At 31.3% G+C, this 7781-nt stretch overlaps 1 long non-coding RNA gene across 1 annotated transcript; it reads left to right on the top strand.

The window, feature by feature from the left end:
• Positions 1-5218: 5218 nt before the first annotated feature.
• LOC110886526 lies at positions 5219-7321 on the top strand. The gene is made up of 2 exons (XR_002562852.2): positions 5219-5510; positions 7044-7321. It is a non-coding gene; the product is annotated as an uncharacterized LOC110886526 (long non-coding RNA).
• The last annotated feature ends 460 nt before the right edge of the window (positions 7322-7781 follow it).

Genomic DNA, 7781 nt, shown 5'->3' with positions numbered 1-7781 from the left:
TCAACTGTGGTCAACTCCGGGTTAAAACGGAAGTCAAAGTCAGTCAACGCGGTTCGACAAAACTACACGAAGATTCGGTAAAAATTGTTGAGTTTTATTTAGTTAACGCGCACCGAGCGCGAACCGATACTTTAGTGACTTGTTACGTTTGGCATTTTCATAGAAATTTTATATATTGTGTTTATATTGTTGAAAATTGTTGAGTTTTGAAAAGACAAAGGAAACTTGAGTTGTCGGTTTATTCCAAAAACAGAGGAAACTCTGTCCGTTTTCCGTAAAAACGTAAAACGTAAAACGTAAAAATTTCAACGTAAAACGTAAAAATTTTAACGTAAAACGTAAAAAATTTAACGTAAAACGTAAAAGTTTTACGTAAAACTTAAAACGTTAAAAGTTTAAAAAGTTTAATGTAAAATGTAAAACGTAAAAATTTTAACATAAAACGTAAAACGTAAAAACGTAAAACGTAAAACGTAAAAACGTAAAACGTAAAAACATAAAACGTAAAAACGTAAAACGTAAACTTTTTAATGTAAAACATAAAACGTAATTTTTTTAACATAAAACGTAAAGTTTTAAACGTAAAACGTAAATTTCTAAAAGCAAAACGTAAACTTTTTAATGTAAAACGTAAAATTTTTTTTTTTACGTAAACTGTAAAACGTAAAAAAAATCGCGTAAACGGCGCGTAAAAAAAACGACGCGTGAAAAAATCGCGTAAACCGTAAACTTGTTAACGTACACCGTAAACTTTTTATCGTAAAACGTAAAAACGTGAAGCGTAAAAAGTGTTACGTAAATTTTTTCGTAAGTTTTACGTAAAACGTAAAACTTTTTAAGTTTTACGTAAAATGTAATTTTTTTTTTCATAAAACGAAAAAGTTTTACGTAAAACGTAAAACGTAAAAAGTTTTACGTAAAAAGTAAAACATTAAAAGTTTTACGTAAAACGTAAAACGTAAAAGGTTTTACGTAAAACGTAAAAAGTTTTTCGTAAAACGTAAAAAGTTTTTCGTAAAACGTAAAAAGTTTTAGGTAAAACGTAAAACATAAAGTTTTTTTAGTAAAACGTAAAAAGTTTTACGTAAAACGTAAAAGGTAAAAAGTTTTACGTAAAACGTAAAAAGTTTTTCGTCAAACAAAAAAAGTTTTAGGTAAAACGTAAAACATAAAGTTTTTTTTACTAAAACGTAAAAAGTTTTACGTAAATGTCATTTAAAAACCGGCGCGTAAAACGTAAAAACGTAAAAAACGTTAACGTAGAAAACCGGCGTGTAAAACGTAAAAAAAGTTAACGTAAAAAACCGGCGCGTAAAACGTAAAAAAACGTTAACGTAAAAAGTCGGCACGTAAAACGTAAATAACGTTAACGTAAAAAAACGACGCGTGAAAAAGCCGGGCGTAAAAACGGCGCGTCAAAAAACGAGGCGTGGAAAAAGCCGGGTGTAAAAACGGCGCTTTGAAAAAACGTCGCGTTAAAAAAACGGTGATTGAGAAAAACGACGCCTTAAAAAAACGGCGTGTAAAAAACGGCGCGTAAAAAACGGCGCGTTAAAAAACGGCGAGTAAAAAACGACGCTTGAAAAACGGCGCGTTAAAAAACCACGTTAAAAACGGGGCGTCAAAAAAACGTAAAACGTAAAAAGTTTAACGTAAAACTTAAATTGTAAAAAGTATAAAAATCTTTTAAAAAAAATCTGAATTCAAAATTGTTTTTATTAAAGAAATTATGTTTAAAAAATAAAAGTATTAAAAAGCAATTAATGAATAAGACAAAAAGACAATTAAATATAATATATATAAAAAGACAAAAAAAGTATTTTTACTTAAACGACGCGTTGAAAAAACGACGCGTGAAAAAGCCGGGCGTAAAAACGGTGCGTCAAAAAACGAGGCGTGGAAAAAGCCGGGTGTAAAAACGGCGCTTTGAAAAAACGTCGCGTTAAAAAAACGTCGATTGAGAAAAACGACGCCTTAAAAAACGGCGTGGAAAAAACGGCGCGTTAAAAAACGGCGCTTGAAAAACGGTGCGTAAAAACGGCGCGCGTTAAAAAACCACGTTAAAAACGGCGCGTCAAAAAAACGTAAAACGTAAAAAGTTTAACATAAAACTTAAATTGTAAAAAGTATAAAAATCTTTTAAAAAAAATCTAAATTCAAAATTGTTTTTATTAAAGAAATTATGTTTAAAAAATAAAAGTATTAAAAAGCAATTAATGAATAGGACGAAAAGACAATTAAATATAATATATATAAAAAGACAAAAAAAGTATTTTACTTAAATGCCCTTTTCAATTAAAATATTAAAGACATAATAAGACAAAAACTACTTTATATTACTTTTAAATACTTTTAATCTTATCCATCCATCATCTTGATCTAATGGCTAGAAAGTGGTTCGCGCAGTTCTTACAACTGGAGGTGGTTTTCATTTTAGCGGTCCCCTATATATATATATATATATATAATCGGAATTATTATATAACGAATAGATTTACTATTTCATTTAGATTAGCAATATTATTTTAGATTATTAATCCATAATATTTATATAAATATATATATTAGAATTACTGTTATTAAGTATATGCTATTTAATCAAAATTTTTAAGTAATAATATTATTAATCAGTATTCATTTTTATTTATTTACTTATGTACAAATAATCTGTCGTATATATATAAGCATATGAAGATTATTTAGAAATGTTAATTCCAAATTTTATAAAAGTCTTGATATTTAATCCCTAAATTCCCAATAATTAATCAAATCCTCAAAATTTATAGGGTAATTCTCTTGTGCACATCCTCTTGGGAAATTCCTAATTCTTAATCTTGTTCCAAGAAATACGCAACGCACTCTAAGGTGAGTATACATGACCCATTTTCTATTTTCCACTTTTGGGTGCAATATGTATTCTATATCAAACATCACAATCACATCAAACATTTTATGCACACTCTATCCTTACTCTATGTGATACATTTTAATCATGTTAGACATGTTATGCTAATGTAAACATTCATGACTATGTGTTCATTAACTTCGTACAAGCCTCCCCTAACAATGGTAGCGCTATAGGTTGAGAAACGCCCCTCCTGTTCTATGAGCAGGTATTGTTAGGTTAAACTATGTCAACATACTCAAACTCGTTTGGGTACACTTTAATTGCGTTAAACTTTGGTTTGGGCACATAGAGTAACATCGTTTCGAGTATATACTGTTAACATGATATTGTATTTCACATATGGATATGAGCAACATTTTAAACACGTACTATGCTATGTATGAAAACTTGTATACTCGCCAACATGCTTTTGTTGACTTTATTTTAATACATATTGCAGGTTGATTGATCAAGATACAAGAAAACAAGCTAGGATGGCTTAGAAACTCATTCTAGAAATAAACTATTGTTTGAATTTATATTTGATTGTTTGAAACTTTGTATTATCCTTTAGAATTTAATAAAATGATTTAAATTATATTGTCACATTTAGTGTTATGTTGTTTTGAGCAATTTGTTCGTCTCATCCCGATGTTTCCGCCATCGGTTGGGGTATGACACCTATGAACCATGGACCATGTATTAAATTGATTTCATTTATCATTAAGATTAGGTTCTATGAATAACTAGAAAGGAATGGGGATCCTTGACTGGTACTTCAGAAAATTTCCTGGTACTCCATAACCGACATGTGTTGGCCTAATCCGGGGATGACTATCATGAAATCATGAGCATGAGAAGCCCGAAGACAATTAAACACCGATTTATGATGACGGGATAAATCAAAATTCTCTCCCAGACTCTGGATAATTCTACTAAATAGAGCTCTCACCAAAGCATCATCAGTTTTACGAGAGTGTGTCCTAATAGAGAAATCCCCAAGATCAAAATCGGGAAGGTCATGTGTAAACAATGCAACGCACCCACATAATCAAAATCTAACCCGAGAATACCACAATCCCAAAGAATACGATCATCCAAACTCCAAGATTACACCCTCGAGGCCACGGAAGTATATGTAGATACATACTCAGCCGAACATAAACCTAAACCTCCAAAACGGGTCGGGAGGGATGCCAGCCTCCATTGAAGATCCCAAAAAATGGACCCCGCAAACCATGATTTCACGATCACTCTTCGAAGGTCGTTGTCAAAAACATAAATAGCCTCGCCAACAAACGTAAGCTAGCACTTTTTCTAAGGTCGAACAACAACTTAGCAACACCAATTCAAAGCCCAAAAAAGCATTTCAAAAAATATTAAATGTTTTATTAAGTTATCAATTGGGCCATGAATCGAATTTTCAAAAGCCCAATGTAATTAAATAATAGAGTTAAATGTGATTTTAGTACATGTGGTTTGGTAATTTTACCAGTTTAGTCTAAATGTTTGAAACGTTGTCATTTTAGTCCAAATAATTTCAAACGTTGCCATTTTAGTCCACTCCTACTAAATATTATTTAGTTTAATATCTTATATTATAGATAATCCTCCTACTAAATATTATTAGTTTAATATCTTATGGATAATTATTATTTAGTTTAATCTCATTCTCATTTATAATATTATTTACTTGAATTAATTATATTTGAACGTTTTGTTTAGTTTGGTATCAAATAGATTTTACGAAACTTAAAATAAAATTAACTAATATTATTTATCATTTATACATTTACGGAGTTTTAAATAAATGGTTAAATTTATTGTGACTTCGTTAACAAATTTTGCAACAACAGAATAATCTTTTTTTATTATGAAAACTAAACACGGGGTTTTTTAAGGATATATATGTTTTATTATTTAGTACAGAAAATTACATTTATTCAAACCATGTAATGCGCATATTTTTAAAGATGTAATTTTTTTATTATTTGGTATATAAAATTACATTTATTAAACCCATGGTATAAATGAGGTTTTTTTAAAGATGTATTATTTTATTATTTGGTAAACAATATTACATTTATTCAACCCATGTAATATACGTGGTTTTAGAGATATAACTTTTTTATTTCGTATATAAAATTACATTACCGTACAATATGATTCTTATAGATATAACTTTTTATAATTTAATATATAAAATTATATTTATTCAACTCGTACAATAAATGAGTTTTTTAAAAATATATTATTTTATTATATAATATATAAAATTTATTTATTCAACCCTGTGTAATACATGGGGTTATAACGTTAGTACTAACTTAATTCACTTCACGTCCCGCCGCAAGGCGTACGCAAAATCATCTAGTATTATTTATACGAAACATTGAGGGGTTGACTGTAATTCCGTAATTAACATTAACATTGCATCAATTGGTAATCGATACGAAAACTTGAACAACATTCTCTAGGTTTTACCATCCAGGTTTCAAAGACAATGGCCGGAGGAGGTGTATTCAAGCTCGTCAAGCCAAACAAACGTCCTCAAGCCACCGATATCCAAGCCGCCGCCGCTTGGGGCGTCGCCGCCTTCACCACCGCCGTTTGGATCGTTCAGGTCCTTCTAACTTTTCCATTTTCATTTTCTCCATACCTTCTTTCATTAAATTAATCATCCTATAGCTAGAATCTCATCGATTTGTATCTATATTATGAATCAATTTGTTAATTTCACGGATTTGGTCTAGTTTTTGTTTTGTGTGAAGATGTAGATCTGAATCTTGTGTTTATGAGTTAATTTTGCAGAAATTGTTGACTTTTGTGGTCAATTTGTTTCTGTTTCTTTAATGGATGATTATTAATGTGAATATAGTAGTATCGTTATTAACAGATGGTGAATGACTGTATGTTAGGGTTTGTTGAAATGATGAAGTGTCCTCTACCTTTTGTTGCATTTAAAATGGAGATGTTGACAACTTTATTAGTTGACCCTTTTGATAAGTTATTATGATGCATTGAAACTTTGAAGCATAAACATGTTGAATCATATTGTTGGGTTTGAGGCTGTCCGTATTGCTTAGTTGTATGTAAGTCAACATCCGGTTTTATGGGTTTGGGTTGGGTTAACAAACATATTTTTAAAAAGTGGTTGAGGCGTGCGCCTCGAGGCGAAAAGCCCAAAAAACGATTCTGAGGCGCACCTCAGACGGTTTGAGGCGCTAAAAAGGCTGCACCTCGGGGGTTTTTGATATTTGTTTTTGACTTTTTGTGTCAACTTCAAGCAATTTGTGTTTTTTTATGTGTGTTTTTGATGATTTTGATGAATTTAGTTAGTATTATTATTTTTATAAGATATATAATTTTTATATTTATTTTTAATTCCGCCTCGGGCTTACGCCTCGTGAGGCGAAAGGAAAACGCCTCGAAACTCGTTTCCGTTTTTTTAAACCTTGGTTACAAATACAATTGAGTTGCAACCTGCAAAACCAGTCTGTGATTGTGAGTTGGGTACGTACATTGGCTTGGGAAATGCATGAAGATAGAAGATAGGCTTAAGTTACCTTTTCTTTTATTGCTTTGTATGTGGAGAATTAAGCATTCTCTAATTTTTTTAGAGTATATGATTCCCAGTTGGCAGCATATCATTTTTTGGTATGCAGCTATGGATAACTTCTCATCTTGCTCTATTTGCTTACCGCCTTTAGAATAGTTCATGGTTTTTTTTTTTTTTTTTTTGGGGGGGGGGGGGGGGAGGGGGTGGTTAGGTTTTTTAGGCTCTTTTTTAGGTTTTTTAGGTATATTTGTAGAGTAACTTTGATAGTTATTGATAATTACAAAAATGCCACCTTGTCTTTTTGAGTTTTCCTTCAATTTGTATGTTTAGTATGTTAAGATTATTTGTACAAGAACTTTCCCCTATATTTCATTAGGGTCAAGATGAAAACAACCCAAGTATAAACCCAAACCGTTGTAGGGTTAATCTTGACGGGTTCTAAACCGGGTCATCGGGTACGAGAAATGGAGCTTCACGGGCCAAACATGGTTAATTAATCAGACCGTAAACTACTACTTAATGGCTCTTTGTGTCAGCATTTGTATCTACTAAATACTACTTTCTTGAGCAATCTAACAAATGTGTTTGTGTTTGCAGCCATTTGATTGGGTGAAGAAGACCTTCTTTGAAAAAGCAGAGCCAGAAAATTAAATAGAGTTGTGAGAAATGGCTCGGATATGGTTTTGCCTGTGTTTTCTTTCCTCTGATGAGAGAACTTTGGGCAGGTTTTGGTTTTAATAATAATAATAATGTAAAACTCCAATATATGTTGATTATGGTTTATTGAAGTTGAGAAAAGATATACCATGGTTTTTGTTGTCATCATGCTTTCTTTCTTGCAATTAAGAGTTCGAGTACAAATTTTAGAACTGCCAGAATTTTGTTGTGGTTTAACTCTGATACATGTTATGGTCATTTTCTAATGATTTATACAAGGCATACTCTTATTTTAATTGATTTCGATTAGCATTACTTAAGCTACATTTATGAGGTAATTTCTTTCAGTTTCGAAATATATAGGTTATATAACTTAACAGTCTATTATAAATCACTTAAATAATTTTAGTCATTCTAAGGGGAGGAGGGGTGGTTCACTAGTGATAGTTTCTATCACTCCCACTATCCAATCAAGTCATGCCATGTGTACAACAAATATTCTATCACTAGTGATAGAAATGTAGGCGGGGTGGTATCACTAGTGATGGGATTCTATCACTCCCAAATTTTTTTAATTTTTTATTTTAAATTCCATTTAAGTGGGTGTTGCATGTGTCCAGAGCTTAGGTGTCATACATGCATGATACTCTCACAAACAAAAATGCAGTCATGCCATGG

This window comes from Helianthus annuus, chromosome 7 (genome assembly GCF_002127325.2).
Source record: "Helianthus annuus cultivar XRQ/B chromosome 7, HanXRQr2.0-SUNRISE, whole genome shotgun sequence".
Lineage (NCBI taxonomy): Eukaryota > Viridiplantae > Streptophyta > Magnoliopsida > Asterales > Asteraceae > Helianthus > Helianthus annuus.
The sequence above is the reverse complement of the archived record's forward strand: the minus strand, read 5'-3'. Positions and strand labels throughout refer to the sequence as shown.